We start from the raw sequence: 20,431 nt of genomic DNA on the forward strand, positions 1-20,431 counted from the left end.
ACATGTTTGCTGAGTGTCTACTAAGGTCTCATGCAGAACTAGGTCCCATGGGTGCCAGACACAGGTGTACCCACAAGGAAATGAAAGCTGATTCGATAACCTGCTTCAGTCTAGGACAACCCTGTCCGTTATGGGGACTGGGCACTGGAAGAAGAGAAACCAGTGGTGAGCTGGCTGGCCAAGGTCACACTGATAACCAGTTCATGACCACACCAAGAATTTCCTCTGGGTTTCCCCAGGGTGACCTCGAGCTGACCCCCAGCTGGCCCAGCAGCTCAGCGCTACTGTTTGGCTACAGTGATGACTCACGGATGGGAGTTTCCAGTGGCAGCTACTGAATGTCTGAGGGAGAGACATGCTTCAGAAAACTGTGAAACAAAGAAAAGCTCTTAACAATTGATTCAAAATCAGTATGACGAGGAAATAGCCCCAAAACAGAAATATCCCTGAGAGGCCAAGGGACAGATGGACACCCCTTAGGGCTGCTCCTGTCCCTGCGCTCACTTCCCAGTCCTGACCATGTGCATGTATTAAATCCCTCATGCAGACTCAGGCCTCAACCCTGTGCTGTTCCACGCTTTATTAATGACAACGATAACCACATTTATGGACTGCTTCTTGCCAGGTACTTAAAATGTGCTCATATAATTCTCTCATCAATCCACTTAGGTCGATACGATTATTCCCAGTTTACAGACAAGGAGGCTGAAACTTCCTAGGGTCACTCAGCTCCCAAGTTTCAGAGATTTAAACTCGGGTCTGTCTGATTCAAAGATAGTCTTCCTACTTCTCTGTGGTCATCAAACTTGAAGATGGCAGGGAAGAGCTGGGGAAACTAGTGAATGCATTCAGTGACAAATTCAGGACCCTAAAATACCTTGACAGTAGCACTGTCCAATAGAACTTCTGCACTGATGGAAATGTTCTGTATCTGGGCTAGCCACTATGGTAGCCACTAGTCACACAGGGCTATAGAGAACTCAAAATGTGCCTACTGTGACTGAGAAACTGGATCTTTAATTTAATTAAAATAGCCACCTGTGGCTAGCTGCTCCTGTGCTGGACTGATACTGTACCCAGGGCTCTGGGCAGCAACCAACAAGATGATTTTGGGTCAGGATCTGTGTAACCCTTGCATTTGGGTCATAGGAACAGGATAGGGAATTGAAAATGGGGCCCAAGCTGAGGCACTGTGAGCTCGGGCCTCAGTAGGTGACGCCTCTGCAGTTACCTCTAGATGTGGGAGCTGAGACATTAAATCAGATAAAGGAAGGAGGCAGGGAGTAGGCAGGGCAGAGGGAAGAGGAAGAACTTGGAAAGTGGGGGCAGGTATAAGATGGGTTCACCTGAGGCCGCAGTCCCTTGTTTTCTGAGCTAAAGCCCCATAAATGTGAAGGAAAGACATCTCTAGAGAGAGGAGGGCTTGATGCCAGTTAATGGCTCTGCCCAAAGGGAAGTACCATCCTGTCCCTCTGCCGGGACCCCTAGACTTCTTGTGAGCTGTGTCCACCTCCATCTACATCCTTTTCCTTTGTTTGCTTTGGAGCATCCGGGCAGCCTGTGACTCCTCCTGGGAACAGGGAAATAAACATCGCTGTAGAGACAAACTCACTTGACTCCACTTACAGTGGCTAACAGCCCATGATTTTCTAGCTCAAAGGCCCTTTTGCTTCTGTGAGCATTGCCTAAGAAGATCTGGCATGGGAAAAGATGTAGGGAAGCCAAGGGCAATGAAAACTGCTCATGATCAGAAAGACTTGGGACAAATCCCTGGTAGGGGCATGGGAGGCGACGCTGAACAGGACAGCCACTGGGTTACCTCAAACAGCCACTCCACTCCTGACTTGCACCCCCTCCCGCCACACCCAGTGTATTTGCGGAAGCGGTCGCAACAAGAGAAGGGCCTGGACAATTTGCTTCAGGGGGGCATCCTTGCCTTGGGGTTTCAAGGGCTGGGATGGGTTTACCCTTTGTCCTCATACTGCCTTGAGTTTGGACTAAAATAGCAGGAAGTAGATAACAGAACTAGTCACAGGGAGACAAGGGCCTTTCCAGGAAGTCATGCTGACACTTGGGACATTTAACTCTTTTCTGTTCTGATCATGGAAGAAGAAATGGGGTACTTGGGAAGTTTGCGAGACACGGTCCTTCAGGTCCCCACACCACACAGCCTTCCATGTGCACCTGAACCTGGACTGTGGGGCATGAGGGGGTCAGACAAGAAACAGGTGGCCATAGTGCTGTGTACAGATCAGTCAGGTTCTTAATTCTGGGAACTACAGTTATGTCAAAAATCCCAGTGGACAGTGGTGGCTGGGGCCAGAGCAGGCCAGCCTGCCTGCCTGATCCCAGGGAGTCTCGATGATGTAACCAAACTTGGCTGCCCTGTGGGAGGTGACCCCTCTCTGATGGCTGCACATTAGGTGCCACAGATGAGGTAGACATCGGTGAGGGTCTAGGTCACTGTAGGCTGTGGATCTGGAGTCAGTCTGGCCCACCAGGGACCCTGCGGTAGGGTGTATAGAAGCTATTACTGGTGATATGGGCTCCATTGTGGCAAAGCCAAGGCCTGTCTGCTTTCCTGCTGGATATAGTGGGCTTAGTCCAATCAGTCTGCCTGCCAGACCCTGCACTTCCGGGCTAAGGGTCAGTGTAATAGGGGCTGCCAGAGCCAGGCACCAGTCAGAGCTGTGAGGGGGCAAGTTTGTGCTCTGTGCTGGAGCACAGTTGTCCTGAAAAACTCAGCAAGCTTCTATGTCCGGTGTCCAGGGAACTCTGACTTCCCTGGAAACCTTGGTGCTGGGCTGAATTTCCTGAGAAGGATGTGGCTGAGTTGGGGGATGCTGGGCCTCAAGGCTACTACACTGATTCCAGGAGAACGGTGGTTTCTGCTCTCAGCAAAAGCTGGAGTTAGGAGAAGGGAGCTTGGGCCATTTGTGATGGGCCTTTCCGTCCTGGCCTATGCTGTAGCGTCATCAGTTGCAGCCTGTTTGGGGAGGAGGGGGGCCGTGCAGCCCAAGGCTGGCACGGGCCTGTCCTAGTTACCCTTGTCCACAGTGAGTCTCTATGAGCCCTCTGGGCTGGGCCCTTCCCTGTTCTTTTCCAGATGAAGAACTTGAGGACCAAGGGAGGAAGGAAACTCTTCCTGGACCAAGGTGTCTGGGGCTGTAGCGAGGAAAGGAATTTAAAGTGGGGCCAGGCTTCTAGTGCGAGTGTAGAGGAGGTGACAGTCAAGGTCAGGTTTTTAACTTTTAAATTTTTATTTATTTATTTTTGGGGGGAGGGGAGGCTTATTTATTCATTTAAAGGAGGTACTGGGGATTGAACCCAGGACCTTGTGCATGCTAAGCAGGCAGTCTACCACTGAGCTGTACCCTCCTCAAGGTCAGATTTGACTCGACAGCAACAGGAACTGCCCTCCCACCCTGCCTGTTGGTCCCCCACCAACATAAAGCCCACCTCCCACCTGTCCACCTCCCTTTCCCCCCTCTCTCTCTCCCTCTCTCTCTTTCTTTCCAGGAATGCACAGGAATATTTTCCAGAGTGAACACATAAGCCTCAGCAGAGCCCCCCGTGGCGCCCCTCTGGCAGTATCAGAGCAGATGCTTTGTCCTGCCTCCCTAGTCACGCTTCTTATCGACTGCAGTGCCCGGGCCATGGGCTGTGATTCTGGAGCGAGAATCAATTTCATAGATGTCAACATACTAAGAGGGGGATTAATTCAGGCTCTGAGGCTGAGCATGACAGCAATTTTGGGTCAAGTCCACATTTCATTCCTGAATGGACTCTGGCTTACCTGGCCTTTCCCCGCTCCAGCTCCTCAGTCTTCATTTTGAGTTTACACACTGAGTTTGGCCACCAGCCTATGCAGAAGCCCTGGGTTAACTTACAATCTTGGGGGCCTTTCCCAACCCCCATCACCTCACTGTTCATTATAAAAGCCAAACAATATAGAAGAGAATTTGGAGACACATCATGCAGAATCATGCCCTCTCATAGCAACAGATTCTGTTAGGTTTTTCCCTTTCATCTGGGTCCATGTGTGTGATGGCTGGACCTGGACATTCTCTTTATGGTCTATTTATTCAATTACCGTTAGATGTGTCTCTGTGTGGCCTTTGAGTCTTCGAGAGCATCATTTCCAGTGGCTGTAGAATGTCGTGTCAAGTGGGCAGACATGCATTATTTAATCATTTGCCTTCTGTGCATGTTATTGCTGGAAGCCAGGTCACCTGACCTAGTTTTGGTTCATAACACATATTTGCCAGTCCCTGTGCAGGGAGGTGCAAAAGTGGGGCCAGTGTTCAGATGCATCTATTCATAAAACATTTATTAACTGTCAGTTAAAGGCAAGAAACTGTACCAGGAGAGGACAGGGTTTGGGGGAGTAAGAAAATGTGGCCCTAGAGCTTGAGAGCCTGACTGGGGCAAGGAGACAGACCCCAAGGTCTCACGTGATGGGGGGTGGGTATTAGGGCTTCTGATCCCCAGAGAAGTTAGGATATGCCTGTTTCTGAGAAACAAGGTTCTCAAATAACTGAGACTTATCTTTTAGACATAAATGTATCCCCATTTATTTATTACTGATGATAAAGTAGTAAAGTTTGGGATTAATTTACCTTAAAAAAAACTGAGTTGGAATTCTAGGGGCTTTTCCTATAATAACTTGCATTCCAGTCATATGCCTTCTGATGTTTCTTTCTTTCTTTCTTTTTTTCTCCTTTTGATGTTTCTTAAGCGGGAGGAGAAGGGATATGGAGGTGGAGCGGTACTTGGGGGAACTGCGGGAAAACTGGAACTCTCATCTGCCATGTGCCTGGGCCGGGGTGGGGAGGCCGAAAACCAGTGTTTGACATGAGAATAATAGTAACTGCTGTTTACTGAGCTCCTGCTTCAAGACAGACACTGTCTTGAAGGGAACATGATTTTCTTTACAACAGTATTTTATGGTAGGGTTGATTCTCTTCTTGCTTAAGAAGAGGAGTTTGCAAATTTGAAAAGTTAAATGACTTGCTACAGATCACTTCTCAGTATCTCTTCTCCAAAACTAGGTAGCTGCATAGTAATTTATGAAATACTTTTTCTAAGGAGTGGTCTCATGCAACTTTGCCTTTCAAAATAAAGTGGTAACTGGATAGCAATCTAGACCTAGGAATGCAAGGGAAATTATACGGAATAATTTTAGAAAGCTCTCTTAAAGTAATTAACTTTCCAATAAGAGTATGTACTTAGAGCTGAAATTGGTAAGCATGTATGTTTAGAATTAGTACTTAAGTTTATTTTGGTCATTTTGAAAAGAAATTGTACCTTTAAATTAACATACCACATCAGTGGGCCAACAACCTAATCTCATCCTTACTCTTTTTTGCGGGTAGATTAAAGACGTTAGGGTATTTACAGACTTTCTACTCTGCCTTGAAAAGTCCGGAGGCCAGACCAGAAACCACTGACCGGCAAATCTCAGTGGAGGACCAGAGTCTGTGCATTGAACCAGTGGCTTAGATTTGTGTGGTGGGCAAAGAATTGGAGGGACCCGGCTGAGCATTCCCAGATCCAGCCTGGGCCTGGTTTTTAACGTTTGACTTTGTTGTTTTTCTTGATTACTGCTGCAACCATCATTCATTGTCCCGTAAGTCAGAGCTATAGGTTTTGTTTTCAAACAGTCTAGAGAGGGCCTTATTCAAGGTGATGATTTATTTTGATTCTTTCATGGGAACTTCTACGTCTGACTGTGGATGACTAACCGCTCTCATCACCACCACTTGGGGCATACTGCCCCTGAGGCATGGGGTGACATCCAGTCCGCAGGCTGAGGTACACCTTTGAAACTCTGTGATCAGTTTGGAGCTGGAGATAAATTCGGGAGTTCTTGGCAAATAGAGGGGAGCTACATCCCTCTATGAGAGGTGAGGTCACCAGGGGTGTGGGCAGAGTGGGGAAGGCCTAGGATCTGTCCTAGGGCAACCACGCTAGAGCTGCCAGTGGAGGGAGGGAGGTTGAAAGGCGCAGTAGAAGAGAGGGGAGCTGAGCTGGGAAAACACAGCACCTCTGGGCAAAGAAGCAGAGGGTTTCAAGAAAGGAGTGATGGGGAGGGCCTGCTGAAGCCAAAAAGCCCTGGCTGTGTGCAGCCTGCTAGAATTCCTGTCTGCTGCTGCTGTTTGTTAAATTTTACCCACACCTTAGAAATTATAAATCCTGTGCTATGAGGATGTCTTACTTCTTTTTTTTTCAGTTGTTTCTTTAGTCATGGAATATTATAAGATCATTAAAGAACATTTGGAAGAAAATATGGCAAGAAATTTTTTAAATACTTAATTTCTACCCTTTCTGAATACACCAAATGTTAGCATTTCAGTATCTTTTCTTCCAGTGGCTTTCAGTCGTTTAGAGTTTTAAAAATTATAACTATCTTGTAAATATAAATTTGTACGCAATTTAACATTTACAGCATAAACATCAATCTATGATTGGTCTTTTAGAACATGGCAAACATCTTCAGACTGGTACAAAGTTCAGCACCCACCTTTTAATTCAATCACTTTCCTTTCAGCACTCCTTTCTGTTATGTATATTTTGGCTGCTTGATGTCGGGTACTGACAGTAGTATGTAGAATGATGCCCAAAACTGCCTTCATCTTGTATTTCTAATGGTAACAGGTTTTGCCTTAAGTATTTTGATGCTAAAATACTGAGTGTACAAGTGTTCGGAACAGTTAGGCTTTCACAGTTGCTCCTACGAATATAAAATTACCCCTTTCATCCTGCTTGACGCTGCTTATTGCCTTAACCAGTGCTTTGTCCTATGGAGTCACTCGCCCTTTTTCTTTTGTTTGTGTTTATCTGGTATAGCTTTGCCTACCTGGAGTCAGTTTTATTTTAGGTGAATCTCTTGTGTTAATTTAATCTGGAAACTTCTGTCTTCTAGCAAGGGAATGGTGAAAGCTTACAGTTATAGTCCTAATAATTTCAGGTGGCCTCCTGTCATCTTGTTTGGTGTATTCTGTGTTTCCCTTCTTTCCTGCCTTTTGAGCCATAGCTGATGGTTTCTTTTACCTTCTGCAGTGATTTGGAAGGGAGACATCCTGTTCCTTACTCCGCTGATCTGCATTCTGCAGACACCAATGGATGTTTTAATTTGTGTCTGTGTCCAGTTTGTAAGCAGCTCTGCTTATCTCAGCCACGCCCTTCTCATCTCCTTTGGTGGAGGTGACATCCTTTGCAGAAGTGTTTTAAAGGCCCTCTGTTGATTTTTCTGTGTTTGCCGACTCTGGGAAGGGAGTCCTGTGTAGCTGGAGCAGGACTGCTGAGGGCCTCTCTCCGGAGGAGGTGCCTTGTGCTTCCTGTGGGATGAAGGGACCATCTAGGCTCCAGCCTGAGCAGGAGTGTGTTTGGTGATGGTGACAGCGGAGGCAGGAAGTGTCATTACTGCTGCCCCTGTAAGCCCCAGGAAGAGGTCCCTGTGGATCTCAGCTGAGAAAAGCAGCCTGAGAAGACCTGGTCCCAGCTGGTGGGGCTGAGGTCTCTGCAGAGAGAGGGTCCCAGGGCTAAGGGACTAGAGGGAGGGAGCTGGCAGGGTGCTGGCTCTGGCCTAGACAGGTGGTTCATGCCTGTCAGTCTCAGGTGTGACAATTCCTGGGCACATGAATTATTTTAAAATAAGCTTTGTAAGACTTGTAAATGGAATTTCAGTGAGGGCTTTCTCAGGGCCTCCATTTGTCTCTTAACCAGGTAATGCTCCCATATATTGTATATTAAATCTCTCTCTATGGGGCAATAAACAGATGTAAATGACTTGTGTACATTTAAACACTCTGGCACTTTTTTCATTTATGCAAGATAGTTGCTCCTCTGTAGCCCTTAACACAGAGGTGCCAGTTCTGTGGCACACCCACTGACAGGGGAGGGCTGGGGCCTGGGAAAGGCAGGTGGGGGTGCTTGGGGAGGACAGCCCAAGAAGGTCTCGGCGGGGAGATAGGCTGAGTTCGGTTTTGCTGCCATATTTTTTGCTTTTCCCAGCTTTATGGAGATATTAACCACATACAACATATGTAGGTTTAAGGTGTACAGTGTGCATATTGCAAAATGATTATCATAAGGCTTCACCATCTGCCGGGCCTGAGAAGCAGGGATGAGGCTGGCCTGCTACCAGCAGTCCTCTGCCTGATGAGGCCAAGGCTTTCCCAAGAGTAGCCACAGGTCAGATGACCAGCTGGTGAAAAGGGCGGGGCATGCACTGGTCTGAACTTTGACAGGGCCAGCCTGGCTCCAGGGGAGGACAGTGAGCTAAATAGTTCCTCAGGAGAGCTAGACCATTTCCACTGTCTCCAAAGGCTGACATCTCACAAACACCAAGTTCCTCTGGGGCCAGCACCTCAGCTGATCCTCTGGGAAGTCTTGGAACATTTCAACCAGAATCAAGAGGTAGCATCACCAGGGTCCTGATAAGCAGGTGCCAAGGAGGCCTTGGGGCTGGGACAAAACCAGGACTGGCCACCAGAGTCAAGGTCATCACACTAATCTGCCTGCTGCTCTAGGCCCACATGGTCAGGATGGCCACTGCCAAGCCCTTGGAGCACCAGACAAGGAAACTGAGGTCCAGAGATGTAGATGTTACAGCCAAGGTCATTCAACAGCCCAGTTCCTTACAGTGTTTCAAAATATTCCCACCCATTTGCTTTTCTCCTTCTATGTGTGTTGGTATAAACCCTCTGACTCAGGTGTTAACGTCCAGAACTAACACATATGAATGTGTGCGTATTCCCCTATCAGAGTGAGTCATTCCTCCTCTGTTTCCAGTGCTCTCGCTCATCCCTCCATCATGCCATTTATCTTGCTGCTCTGGAATTATCTGTGTGTGCCCTCCTCACAGGAGTGAGTACCTAAGGGCAGGGACTTTGTCCTTTTCTTTGTATACAGTAGGCATATATGAATTTTGTTAAATGGATGTCAATTAATTCACAACTCTCCATTCCACATAGGTTACAGTGGCTTAGTCCTATTAATTGAGCAATCCTTCTATAATCAATTAATTAGAAACTATATTCTTCAGAAGGTTAAGAACTGAAAAACTGTGCTTGGCTTAGCGTGCTATGCCAAAGGGGAACAGGGCAACTGGGGCCACATGCTTCTGGTGCCCCTTGTGGCAACACTCTAATTGCAGGCAAAGGGTGTCAAGAGTGAGTCTTTCAAACAAAGCATGTAACAGGAAAACATTTTCGCTGACTATGTGCAACAAGCTTCTGAAATACACCAGCCTCTGTTTCCTTTGTCCTCACTCTGCTACCCCAGATTCCATAGCTGCACCATAGCTGCTCAGATTTAACATGAGATAAGGTTGGCAGTATTTTTAAGATCTCAATTTGGCTCACCTGCTGGGCTACAGGGTGAGGCCGCATCTGTGAAACATCATGAAGTGAACATGTTCACCACTTCCTACTATGTACTCTGTGTTCTATTTTAGATTTAGCTAACCACCTAAGGACAGGGTCCGTGTCTTACGCACTTCCATCTCTCCAATACCTGGTACAGGGCTTAACACAGAGTAGATGCCAGGTGCTCAGCTGTGAACACTTGCTGAGCCCCTACCCTGTGCCAGAGGAGGGATTCTTTGCCGGAGGCGATCACATGAATGTCTAAGAATTGGCATGTCAGAGCCTTGGGGCAAAATGGACCTGGCTCCTAAGCTGCACTGAATTAAACACAGCTCTACTTTCTGATGCCCAACCATTTGAAACAGCCATGCCTTTATTACTATTCTGATTTCTCAGTTTGATTTTATTCTTCGGAAGTCACCATTCCAGTCTGTTGCGTTCAGTGTGTGCTGACGTACATTAATCATTACTGGGGTCAATGGCCAGATGAGCCCTTAACATTCCATTACCAAGTGTTTGTCATTTCTCATTAGTGATATGTTTATAATCACTCAGGACTTATCCCTGGACAACTTGTCAAATCTGTGTGGTCTTGTCAACCCATGTATTTATCTTTCCAGAAATGTGGAGGGCATCTGGAAACCTAGCATGACTTTCCAAAGAAAACGCAGGGCAGCACCATGATCTCTTTCATCTTCTATCATTTTGCACATCAAAACTCCCACTTTACTCATCAAGGGACTCTCTCATAGCTGTGAAGTTTCCCTCCCCACTGCTTCACATCCTTCACAGAACTGCAGGTGCCCCTTGGAAGAAGTGCGGCATCTGTGTCCCTCTCCCTTCCTGCCTTTGTTTTCCATTGTTATTAGAAGCGTAGCCATGGAGAGAAATCTGGTGGTCAGTGGTAACTGCAGCCATTAGAGAAGAGTTTCCTAATCAGCCTAAGGAGAATGGGGTTTGGTTTCCAGTCCTTGCAGTTTGCAGAGAAATAGCAGAACAAATTCAAGATGGCAAGACCAGAAAAATTCCCTTTTGTGAAACAAGCTCTCTGTAGGGGAGCAGGGGCCCCTGATTGACAGGTGCTGCATCCAGAAATGCTGTGGGATTTGCAGTGACCCCGACTCAGGCCTTCACAGCAGCCACCCTGGGAGGTAGCCACTCAGGGGTGTCGCTGGAGAATCATGAGCCAAAGGATAATACTGCCTGTCTCCCAGAGCACAGAGAAAAGGTCTCAACCCAGGGGGCAAGACTTCTGCCTCCTCCGTCACAGACAGAGCCTTCCTAAGCTTCTTGACTGGATTTGGACAGTGCAGCTGTGCTTGGCATCTGTGCTTCCTGGCAGCTCATGCTGCCTGCCCCTTGACACAGGCAGTGATCCTTGTAGCAGACCTCCCACCCTTCTACTGCCTAGGGCTTTTGTGGAAACCAAATGAGAGAAAAGTCTTCGCACCTTCTCTGAAGAGCAAAGAGCACTGGTAGAAATGCTGGAAGGTGGTGCTGTCTGGCCACACCCTCCACAAGCTCTGGCTTTGGGCAAGCTTGGTGGGCATGCTCCATACTGCACCAAAATGCCCCCATTTGGTGAGATAGCCCAAACTGGTAGTTTCAGATTTCATATCCCTTTCTTCACCTATGAACTTTTTTGTTTGTTTGTTTTAGCTAACAGTTGTTAGCCAAAGCTTTCTAAGCCCTTCTTTCCAAACATCTATTTCCAACTGAAACCCTCTTCTCCATTTCAGGGCTCCCAGAATATACCACTGGCATACCCAGCACTGTTCATTTGGTGACAGCTTTTCTCTGCCTTTCCTGCCCACCCTCTTTACCCTCCAGAACCTCTCCATATTGTCCCACCCTTGAAGACCAAGTAGAAGACCTCTCCACAAGCTGACCCACAAATCACCTTGCCCTCCTTCAAAATAAGTTCTTGGGTTCCTGCTAACCTTAAATTAGGGAGGCAGTGATCCCAGTGGTTAACAGAAGGCTCTGCAGTCAGACTGCCTACCTCCTACTGCCTATGTGACCTTGAGCAAGTTACTTGAAGTTCCTGAGCACTGCTTTCCTCAGCTATAAAACAGGGATATAACAACAGCTCTTTTGTGCATATAGAGGGCCGAGCACAAAAATGCCTCATGCACTGTAAGCACTCAGTAAAGGAGGGTTAGTATTATCTTAAGAATTTTCTTTATATGTTGCCATATAATGGCCACAAGAGCCCAGGAAAAGTAGATTCTATTGCCTCAGATGAGGAAAATGAAGCTCAGAAAGGTTAAAATGCTTGCCCCAGGCCACACACATTTGGTGATGAAGCTGAGATTGAGACTCAGTTCTGTCTGGTTGGGATCCACAGCTTCCCCACTGCACAACCAACCTGCCTTAATTAGGCCTCCTGTGGTTACTGCAGCGCTTGTTTCCTTGGTTCACGCTGCATGTGGGCATCTCTCCTCTCCCAGTAAGGCTCTGGGCTCCTCCAGAGCAAGGTTTCTCAAAACACCCCTACCCAGCTATGTACCATTCAGCCTTTGTTGAGTGAGAAAGAGTGAATGGATAGGAAAAAAGCACTTCAAGACCAGACTCTATCCCAAAAGAACTTAGCCCTGGTACTTAAGTCCTGGGAAGTCAGGGGCCTCTAAACAGAACCAGGGGTGAGCCCACCTTCATGCTCTTTCCTACTTCAATCCATGCACCACACTTTGACCCAGAATAGCTGACCATGTTTCTATCCTAAAACACTTCCAGGGATCTCTGCTCTTCCTGAAGACTAGTCTGTAGTAAGGAGTTTGGTTCCAAGACACTGTTAACATAAGTCTTCACTGAGCTTAACATGGATTTCTTTGATCCAGAAGGCAAACTTTTGGAAAAGAGAAGGTCAAGGACTGCAATGGTGTGTCAGAGCTGTGCGGGGAAGGGACCACGGGCCACGTTCTCCTGGGGCTCTGGTTTCTAGATTTCTGTCCCTTTATTTTTAGAGTAAAATCACATTAAAGTACTCTAAACACTAAGATCAGAATGTCAGAACTTCAGGATAAACATGACAGAACGATGCCCATTTTGCTGCTTGCCTCATTGTCCCAGGGAAAGAGCCGCCCATGTGTTCATGGGACAGAGAACCTGAAAAGTGGTGTGGCGTGCCCCAAGTTACTGAACCCCTACATTTTGGTGTAGACAGACACACTTGATCAAATGAAATCATCCTTTCAACCTTAAACCGAGCAAGGATGAGGAATGAAGCAGAGGGACTGTAAAAATAAAGAAAGAAAGAAAAGAAAAGAAAAAGAAAAACAAAACAAAACAAAAATGGAGATCCTGAACAGAAAAAATTTCTATTAGAGAACACCTGAAATCACATTTAGTCATAGCTCCCATTTTTTGAGTGCTTACTATGTACCAGGTGTTTTATTTGCATTATCTAATTGAATCCTCACCATAACCTGCAAGAGAAGTTGTGCTAGCTCCATTTTACAGAAAAGGAAACAGATTAAGTATCTTGATCAAGGCCAACCAGTGACAGAGAGGCTTTGACCTTGCATATATCTGGCTCCTGTTCAGTGTCTTTCTCCTAGACTACAAGGCTCTCATTTCCCCAAGGAATCTCAGAGTCCAAGAGACTTAAAGCTCTTGGGTTATCTGTTATAAGCACCCTCTAATCATCCTCTTCCTCAACTCATTAGCAGAGGTCAAGACCTGTGTATAATTCACTTAGCTAATTTGTTTATGTATGCTTATGTAAAGGGCTTGAGTTCTTAGTATCATTAACTGCAAGCAAGTTGGGGCCACATCAAAGTAATTCATGAACTTATACCTGCAAGTGTTTTCAACTATAATAAATCTTAAACCAATGGTAAATCTTTTGCTCGATTTATCTAAGAATTGTCTGCTTGTTCTCCTTCCTGTTGCCTCTCTCTTGTAAGAGTCTATTAGCCTCTTCTGAAAATAATTGTTGAGTAAAAAGAAGTAAAATTAATTTTAATATCTTTTATTTAACTCATGTATCCAAAATGTTATTTTTACCTGTAATCAATATTAACATTATTATTAAATTTAATATTAACATTATTATGAGCTATTTTATTTTATACACATTTTTCAAAATCTGGTATATATTTTATACTTGTAGCACATCTCAATTTGGACTAGCCACACTTCAAGTGCTCAGTAGCCACATGTGGCTACTATATTGGACAACACAGATATAAATGGGCATTCTCCTTTTCCTACATCTAATTGTTTCTATTTCAACTTTAAATTTAGGTTTTGCATTAGAATTGACTCATAAAAGGCTATGTTAATGGAAATGTACCCTTTGGATAATTTAATAAACAGCAGCATTTTAGGACAGTGGAAAGAATATGACTTAGGAGTTATAAAACTTGGGTTCTAATCTTCATCCTCACCACTAAGTGGGGCTGTGGCCAGTAGCAACCCTCAATTTCCCTCGGCATCTTTCCTCATGTTAAAAAAGAGATGATGGCTTATGATTATTAAGTTTCTTTCCAGCTCTAAGAAACAGCTTACAGCACCCATCCTTTTCAGGATTTCTGCATCTGTTTCCTCTTTCCAGTCAAGATTTTGGTATGACAGGGCTCATCCCAAGTTTGAGCAGTATCCCCTGTGCCTAGCTCTGTGCCTGGCACACTATGGGCACAAGAAATGTTTGCTGAATGAATGAATATCCAGTTCTAATCTGAGGGATCTCTAGGCTTCTCAGTTTTTGCCAGAATAACTATAGCAGCCTTAGCAATTAATTATGTTTTAATTTCCTTTCTCATATTGGCCTAAAATCCTGACAATCTAAACTTTCTGAAGTGTTATAGCCAGGATTAGAAGCCATTTCCTCATCCTGTTAGTGAAGGAGACAGTGCTCAGCTATAGGCATGGCTGCCTAGAGACCCCCACAAATGGCCTCCCTCTTATTACATGCTGTTCTGATGCTAGGGAGGTTAATTAATGATTCTAAATAAGAAAACAATCAAATCTGTCTGCAGTCATATGAGTCAGAGCGGACCCAGATGGGAAGCTGGTCCTTGGCCTCTAAGTGCCCTCGGGAAAAGCAATAGAAGCCTTTGCTCCATACGTCAGAGCCATGAAAACCCCAACCCAGAAGAGGAAGGAATTGCTCAAAATGGATTGGAGACCCAGCATGATGTGATGCACTTTCTTAAATGGCCAGGCCCCCTATCTGAGTGTTGTGCACCTGAGATCTCAGGAGAGGAGAGAGAGCACAAGTCTATTTCTCTTTACTCTTTTTAGACAGCCAAACCTGCAGCTATTGAATGAGGAGTTCTCAGGCATAGGCCTCTTGTGTGTGGCAAGATTGGGCAGCTGGTACAGCCACCCTGGGAGGGCCAGAGGATATGCATCCTGAAGCCCATCCAGCCCCCAGCCTGTCCACCTTCAGGACTCCTGCCACCACATATAAAGGTGGAACACTGGTTGTGATGACATGAAGGCAGAAATGTGATGCTTCCCTGAAATTAGTTGAGGCTCACAGCAGTGAAAACTTTTATTTTGGTATTAGAAGCTTTGCTATAAACAATCTGAGAGTGGGAATAGGTAGAAGGAGTCTCTTAACAACATCCAAGTGTCCTCAGCATTGGAACAGGATGCTAGCAAATAAAGATAAGCCCTTGTTCTTTAGTTCTATATGTACTCTCCTGAATAATAAGTGTCCTCATTTTTTCTCTATTCTTGCAGATTTTTAAAGCATATTTTGTTACCATCCAGGCTTGGTTTCCTGTGAAATTGTTCCACTTGGGAAAGAAAACCCCAGGCCTATTGGCTATGAGGATCATTACGCCCCTTTCCTCTTCTTTGGTAATCAAGTTCAGGTAACAAATCCTTTGTTAGGATAAGACGTAAAGTATGTGGCAATATCCTTGCTGAATTTGAAAGGACTCTTTGTGATTTATGTCTGAATCCTAGTTGGTCCCCAATTCTATTCCTCTAAAATCTAGAATCTCATAGGGGACAGTCCAAAATTTCAGTTCTGCTTCTACAGCAGCAGTAGGGGGAAAATAGTAAGGAAGAGGAGTTTAAAAGATCCAGGTCAGAACCTAAACTCTGCTCCTTCTAATCTGTATAACCATGGGCAAGCCCCTTTCCTCTCAAAGCTTCATTTCCTCATCTTGAAAGTAGGAATAACAACACCACCCACCTCATAGGACTGTGAGGATTAAGTAAATTCTTACACGCAAAAAGCCTGACTCAGAAATATTTCTTCTTCTTCTTAACTTGTAATTCTTTAAATAGGGATTGCTGATGGGCTCATTCAAAGTGATGCAGTAGACCCTCTCCAGCTATGTTTTCTCCCATTCCAGTCTGTGATGAGCTTTAGGGAAATTCTCAGAGACTCGTCCTCAGAGCTTGCTTCTGCTCCAAGCCCTAAGGTCCTCCCTTCCCACTAGGGGGGCTGAGGCCAGTGCTCCAGAACCTCGGACAGCTCCACTTCTTCTGACTGCTGGCTGCCTCAGGGAGCAGGAAGGACTTGGGGGATTTTCTCCTAAAGGTTGCACTACTGTGGGGATTTAGGAATCCCAAGGGCTGCAGTCTCACTCCCAGTATGCATGCCATTTGCATGCATGCCACTTGCATGTATGCTCAGATTCTTCTACACAACCAGCCCTCCTAGAAAATTCTGAGGACCTCCTGTCTCTTCCTCAGAAAACCATGAACTCCACACAGATTTACCAAATCTTCAGGGCCTTTCCTTCTCTCCTTTGAACTCCAAGGATTTTTTGGAGCCCAAGAAAAACAGAAATACCACCCACATCTTCCTGTAGCTGCTGATGTTTCATTTGTTTGGCTTCAATACAAGGATGAAACATTCTTGATTAACCTCAAGAATGTACTAATAATGTATTAGCATGAAGAAAGGTTTTATAAGACAAAGAGATTCATGTGTGAATTGAAAGAAACATAACGTCATTGCCTGTAGGTGATGTTAAGCACCATTCTCTAAACAGGATAAGCAGGTCGTTCAATTTATGAGATAATTTGGCTTTTCATTCTCCAGTGCAGAATATAACACACGTATGCAGTCACCTTCCGAACAGGCAAGGAAGAGATTAAGTCCTATTTTTACTTTATGATACTGAGTCATGTAGTTCAATGCAAATCACATGGATGCCAAAGTAAGAACGATACCAGATATTTAAATACCTCCTTTCCTTTGAGGAGCTCTAAAGAGTTTGTGACTGCGTGAAATCCCTTTAGAGCAACTTCAAGAGAGGGGACACATGTCACCAGGTGGGCATTTATGACTGAGCACCTCTCATCCATCTCCCCTACTCCCATCATTAGGCTGGAAGAGCCAGCGTTTGCCAACTCTTTGCATTTAGTAATAGTCTCCTGATATTCGCAATTCTGGGCCTCGGTATTGATGAGAATAATAAACTTATATTTGAAAAATTTGCTATTGACTTATTTAATAATAAGAAAGAGGGGAGGATAAAACTAAAATAGGAAAAAAAAAAGGAGAAGGGAATGTAGAATGAAAAGAAAAGAGAGGAAAGATGCTTAAACATTCCTGAGCTTGATAACTATTTTTTATGCATTTTCCTCATAAATGAATTTGATGCCCACCCTTAACTGGATGGAAACTTGAACAAAGTCCTTTCCTTGCCCTCTTTAAATATTTTTATACGGAGAGGACAGAGGCAGTTCCATTGCTTGAACTAGCTTAAAGAAACTGCAGACAAGAAGATCAACTCAGCACTCTAAAAGCAGTCAGAGAGCTCCCAAATGGAGGGTTTGTGGTTCTTACCTAACAATGCCCACAACCCACCTTGAGCTTCTATACCACAGGCGAGTGTTAGTTGACAAATTTCAGCTTGGTTTCACTTCTGCCCAGCAGAGGTCACTGTGGATACTTGTGGAGGCTGGACCTGGCAGGGCTGGGCTGGATGGTGGCTCCACAGCCTGGTAACTGTTCTTCCTGTGTTTCCACTGGCCACAGTCTAGCCCATCATGGTATGGGAAAGGAGTCTCTGGTGAGGATTATCTCAAAGTTACACAGCACCTTCATTGTAAAAGCTCTATGGAACTGAGGTCACTTGGTGGGAGTGGGCAGGTCAGGGAGGGTCATCCTCATCCTCTAGGGGTGTCTAACCATAGTGGTATCTCTGTGTCACACTTTTGCCCTCTTTGTGAGTGTACCTGGTATTACTGAGAGATCACTGTCATTGACCAGTAATCCCAGCCCCATAGCCCTTCCAAAGTGAGTGACCAAATTTGTTGTGCCACATGATCTTGTACCCGTATCACAAGGGGCTGATAAGCGCCACCCCCAGCTCCATGTGTTAGCCTGTGATGGTGGAAGGCAGAATTCTGGTCCTCAGAGCAGCTCATTACAGCAGGATAAGGTTTCTGAGGGATGGGAAAGGTGAGGATGTTAGGGTCAGACCCAAGGCACCAGAAGGGCTGAAGAGGGCTCCACATAATTGTGAGGTCCCACTTTCTGGGCCACACCACATGCAAGCTAGGACCAGGTGGCCTGAAGCCACCTCCACCCTGAGGGCACCCACTGGAATGCATCATTACTGTGGCTTGGGAGTTGAAAGGATGACCACCCTGCCCCCATCCCCACCATCCGAGTCCAGTAGTAATGATTCTTCTCACACACAGACAGCCAGATGCATAAGCTCACCATGGCACACATTGGCACCTCACCCAGTCATATACATTTACACTTACACTCTGACCCACACCATCATCCATGGAAACACACTGTGACACATACAAACACATTGAATCCTGGAACCAAATCTGACCTAACATGGCTGATGGTGCGTGGGGTTGGGGGGGATCCAGTCAGGATGCTCCTGAAGACCCTGGCCCACTCATGCCTCCTGAACTCTGGGCCCCTCCTCGTGAGGCGGAGCCCCTCTCTTGTCCACGTCCTCGTGGTCACAGGTATTGAATGCCCCCAGAAGGGACCCCGGTTACCATCGCATACACCCCATTCTGGGTGCCGGGCCGGCGGGGGTGGTGATGTGCAGGGAAGAAGGGTGCGGAGCATAGTGCCCTGCCCGCCGCTGACGCCTCCTCCCTCGGGATTTTCCATCCCGGCTCTAGCGGGCCCGCGAGGATCGAGCGTGCTTTGTCTCCCGCCTGGCTTCTGGCACGTTTCCACGGAAGCTCCCCGCGCCGCGCCCGAAGCCCCCCTCCCCTTCCTGGCCGCGCCCCCAGCCCAGCCCGTGGCGCAGGCCGGCCAATGCGGCGATCGCGGCTTTGTCCTCCCGCGGATGCCGGGGCCGAGCGCGAAAGCCCCGCGCCCAGAGCTGCCTCCGCGTGCCCGGGACCCAGGTCTCAGCAGCCGGGTCTAAGGAGCGCCTCGCGCGGAGCAGAACAGCCCGAGGGTCTATGCGCGTAGGGGGCGTCTGCCTGGACCTTAGGGTGCTTGAGGGGGTACTAGATCTGTCCTGCCTAGCACGTGCCCATCCGGGTCTGGCTCCCCGCTGCGATGCATGAGCGGAGCGGGGTGGGGAGGATCGTCTTGACTTAGGACCCCTAGCCTGAATCCAGGAAAAAGAGGGCCAGGGGGATAAGGCCCAGGAGGGGTTCCTCAATTCCTCCTACTTTTCCCCACTGCACACCCCACCCCTAGGCCACTCCGACCTTAGGCTCGGGGGCCCAGATCGCGGAGGACCCTAAGAATCCGTCAGTGCTTTCCTGTTTCGACGACTCCAAGCAGGGTGGGGAAGGGATCTCCAGGCCTTTGCCCCTCACATCCCAATCCCCCCCCTAAACCCCATGACCCAGTTGGCGGGTCCAACTGGGAGAGGGAAGAGTCTTCTGTCTCCATCTCCATCCCGTCCCCCACTCTTCACAAAACCCTAGGTTTGGAGAGGGGGTGGCTACGGGGAAGGGTCTTCCTGACATCTCCAACAGCCCTTCCTCAAAAACCCCAGGAGGGTCTGAACAGGGGAGGAGGAGTCCCGCGGTTTCATTCGTCAAATCCAGACACTCTTTGTAATCTCAAGCAGCCGAGGTATTGTGGGGAAGGGTCCCCGTCTCCTAACCTTTCATCCCAGAACATTCCCTCCCATCCTCAATAATCCAAGCAGCCTCGACTTCAGGCACAGGCAAAAGGAGGCTACAAGCTCTCAGCGCCCTCTCTGGAGAGGTGGTGGGGCAGGTCCCCAGCCCTCTCCCCTCACACTCAAGAGCCCCCTCCACCAAAAGACAAAACCTAAGCAAAGCTGCTCACACCTCAGGCACCGTACCACAGAGAAGCTCGCCAGGAGTCAGTCAGCAGCACTCTGGGACAGGTGGTCTTGAGGATGGTGAGGACAGGTCCCATCAACTCCCCAGGCCCCCTCACGCCTCAGTTCATTCTCCCCCAATAAAACAAAAGCGAATCCAGCAGCACCGACCTCAGAGAGTCAGGAGGGCGGTCAGCACCCTGGAGGGCACCCTGCTCCTCCGGGCTCCTCACGGCCCCGGCTTCCAGGCGATGGCTCTCGCGGCGGCGGCGGCTGGCGACCGCGGCTCTCGCGTCCGGAGCCTCCCTCGGACTCAGCACCTGGAGCGGCGAACAGCTCCGCGCCTCATTCGGCTGACCCCGCCTCCTCCGCGCCACCGTAGCCAATGGAGACCCGGGCCCCGCCCAGGAGGCCGCCCATTGGGGGCGTCGTTCCTACTCCCTTCGGCCCCGCCTGCGGGTTCCTCCGTCTCTCTTGCAAGACCGCATCCCCCAGAGACGGCCAGAGTTTTCGCACAGCCTTCTGGAATTTGTAGTCCTTTAAGGACACGGACTGGGTTCATGCTGCGGGCAGGTAACCGGAGATGGACTGCATTTCCCAAGGTGCATTGAAGAAACGGAGGCGCCAAGGAGGGCGGGAGGACCGTTTCCATAGCAAAGGCGGCTGGTGGCGGATGGCTGAGCGAGAAATGGGGCAGGCAGCGGGACCCTCGAAGGGTTGTGCGTGATTTCCGGCAGCCTCTTGGGAGGCCGTGTCTATTATGTCTTCTCCTCGGTCCCCACCCCAGGACTCTGAGCCTCAGTTTTCTTACCTGGAAAGAAGGGCGTGGAGTAGTCCCCCCGCCCACACTCCATGGTGTTG

At 47.6% G+C, this 20,431-nt stretch overlaps 1 protein-coding gene across 2 annotated transcripts in view; it reads right to left on the minus strand.

The window, feature by feature from the left end:
• Positions 1-19,882, minus strand: part of SMPD3 (sphingomyelin phosphodiesterase 3) — a 77,010-nt gene extending 57,128 nt beyond the window's left edge. For both annotated transcript variants that reach the window (XM_072967596.1, XM_031680740.2), the window contains exon 1: positions 19,742-19,882. The gene's annotated coding sequence lies outside the window, so the exon portion shown is untranslated. The remainder of the gene's footprint in view (positions 1-19,741) is intronic.
• Positions 19,883-20,431: the final 549 nt, after the last annotated feature.

The sequence above is a fragment of the Vicugna pacos genome, chromosome 9 (assembly GCF_048564905.1).
Source record: "Vicugna pacos chromosome 9, VicPac4, whole genome shotgun sequence".
Taxonomy (NCBI): Eukaryota; Metazoa; Chordata; class Mammalia; order Artiodactyla; family Camelidae; genus Vicugna; species Vicugna pacos.